This window comes from Odontesthes bonariensis, chromosome 6, assembly GCF_027942865.1.
Source record: "Odontesthes bonariensis isolate fOdoBon6 chromosome 6, fOdoBon6.hap1, whole genome shotgun sequence".
Taxonomy (NCBI): Eukaryota; Metazoa; Chordata; class Actinopteri; order Atheriniformes; family Atherinopsidae; genus Odontesthes; species Odontesthes bonariensis.
Genome location: NC_134511.1, coordinates 21,768,908 through 21,771,996, shown reverse-complemented (window position 1 = coordinate 21,771,996; position 3,089 = coordinate 21,768,908).

The window sequence follows — 3,089 nt, the reverse complement described above, 5'->3', positions numbered from 1 at the left end:
TTCGCCTTATCTTTCTGCATTGCTTTGCTTTCTTTCTTTCTTTTTTTGTATTCGTCTCTGTCCTGCCGAAATGACAAATGCGGGAACATATCTGGAATATATAGGCGCGCCTCCGTTAAGTTCTGATGGCGTTGCCCCTGGCAACCAATAGCGTCTCCTGCCAACATGGCCGACCGGCCGACCGGAGTCACGTGACTCCTCATTCTCAATTGCTCTGGGACAGATCAGCCATGTCCACCAACGCGGGTGATGGTGCTTCGGTGAGTGAGTTTACTTTATTTGCCATTTGTGTTAATAAAATTGAGTAATAGATATTACTCAACACGTTGCACATTAACCGGATTTATTGAATAATATCTACACTTAACTTTTAATGAGGTGGCGCCGCGTTCGTGAAAACTGCGTTAGTAACTAGCTAACGGTATGTGAGCATGGTTTACTTTCGGATCTGAGGCAGCGAGTATGAAGACTGACAGTACATTGAACCGTCACAGTGTTAACTGGTGACAGCATATCGTGGTTGCTGTAAGTCAGTGATGGCAGCTGTTGACAAACAGCTACAAGCAACAAACGTTGCTGTACATACAAATATGTGATTTGAATGAATCATTTTTTGTTTTTCATGTTTAAGCTGTTGAATTTGAAGCTAAGAACACATAGTATTTTAAAGTGTGCCTGTTACTGTATACAATTTAAAATGCTCTCTATTTGTAGGGCATGGATATTCCTGACATTGAGTGGGAAAACAGTGGACTTCTTTGTGATGACCACTTCAGCGTCGTCGTTCCACACACGGCATGCCCAGTGACCGATGGACAACTGACAGCTTTAAGAGCTGCAGTTCAGCCAAGAGCTGCATCCCAGTCCTATGGCAGCGAGATTTACATTGCCGCTGTTCAGTTTTGCGAGCAATTTCTTGATCTTGGAAAAGAACTGATCAGATATACTTAAGTTTTGAGTCATGTGTTGATGTTTCAGTTCCATCAGTGAAAAGTTCAGTTAAGTCAGTGGTTCTCAAACTTTTTTGGTCATTCCCCACTTTGAACAAGTATTGACAAATTACATTTCAACTTTATTGAACTAACACCAAGTAACGTCATATTTTATATAACAATAACATCAAATAACACAAAGTTCAAAAAGAGAAAATAAAAGTGCAGTTGCGTCATCATCACTTGGACCAAAAATAAAAAGTAGTCAAATGATGTGTTTCATTTGCATTCTGTGCAAAAAACAACTAAAATGTATCCCTGCATTAGTGGCTGCAATGAGCCTGTTTTACACTGCACAACGTTTCAAAACATTGTTGCAGGCTTGTAACTGCTACCCTCAAGTCATGCTCAGTGTTGAGCTGAGATCTATATTTTGTCTTCAGAGATGCCACAGCTGAAAAGCCTATCTCGCAGAGATACGATGTGGCAAAGGGAAGAAGGATGCACAAAGCTCTCTGCCCGATGAGTGGATACTCCCTGTCCACTCCAATCCAGAATCCACTCAGTGTATGAGCTGTAAACCTCAGCCTCAGGGTGGAGTCAGATGTCATCTATAAATTGGTCCTCTTCAGCATGACTAAAATCAGCAGGTACTGCAAATTGAATAAAAATAGGATTACTTTATTTGCCATTGCATAATAAACACATGATAATAAAAGAAATCTGTTGAACAAAAACATCAATAAATTATGTGATTATGATCAATAAAATTTCAAAATAACAACCTGCTGCACTGAATGGATCAATAACCCAAGCATACTGAGCGCTGTTGTTCAGGAAGTATTTCTGAAACAGTTCTCTCAGGGAAGAGATGTGCTGCTTTATACACGGGATCACTGTGGTGGCTCCTTTATCAGTGGTTTCAGCAACTTCACTCAGGTTCTCAAAGTGATCTATACTTTGTCGATCGAGGCGTCTGTCCCATGCCTCGAGCTTTCGGGAGAATGCAGTGATCTTGTCTGTCAGGTGAGGTAGGTGCTTGTCTTTGCCTTGAAGCTGAATATTTAGTTCATTCAGCTTGCCAAACACATCACTGAGATAGGCCAGCTTCAACAGAAATTGCTCATCTCTGAATTTGCTTGCAGCCTCATACATGCGCTCCTCCTCCAAAAACATTCGAATCGCCACTCTCAGCTCAAAGACGCGCGACAACACTTGCCCCTGGAGGGCCATCTTGCTTCGCTGTGAAACAGCACCGATGTATGCTCAGAGCCGATGTATGCTTAGCTCCCATCTCTTCACATAGTGCAGAGAACAGTTGCGCTTTCAGAGCTTGGGTTTTGATGAAATTTACAATGCTCACAACCTCTGTTAAAACCTCGTTTAGTTCGGGGCTGATCTGTCTTGATGCCAGCGCTTCCCTGTGAACTGAAGGATACAGTGCGTCAGTGCGCATATGGAGCAACCCTCTTGAAAAGTGCCTGGAGCCCGTTTCTTTTCCCCGCCATGGTCTGTGCGCCATCAGAAAGCCCACACAGTTTTCCCCATTTAAGACTGTGTTCTTCGAAGTAACTGTCCATGATCTTAAATAGCTCATCAGCCGTGGCTCTTTTTTTTATGTATTTGCAAAACAGCAAATTTTCGCACAATGACTCGCTGTTCACAAAGCGGACGTATGCAACAAGCAAGCTGTCTTTATTGCTGTCGGTAGCTTCATCCACTTGCAATGCAAAACGAGTTTCAGCCTTTCTTTAATGTTTTTATGTTAGAAATGTCCACTCTTCTCAAGTCTCTTAAGTTTGTAAATAATAAGAAAAATGAAAGACTTTTGAATGTTCTTTAATGTATTCCTCTAGTTTTGTTTATTGTTTGTTTTTCTTTTAGTTGTTTAGTGTAGCCTAACCTAATCTAAATTGTCCTTTACATTGTTATATCCTTGTTTTGCCTTATTGTCATACCATGTCTCTGTCATTGTTCTTTAATTGCAATAAAAGAAAAAGTTAAAAAAAGTAAAAAAAAACAAAAACTTTTTACACATCATCAATTGCTACATTTTATGATGAGCTAAAGTCCTTTCAAAACAAGATACTTCCTTGTTCACAGGGAATTTAAACATAAAAGAGTAAAAAACAACTTTAAAACTGCACATTAAAAGGC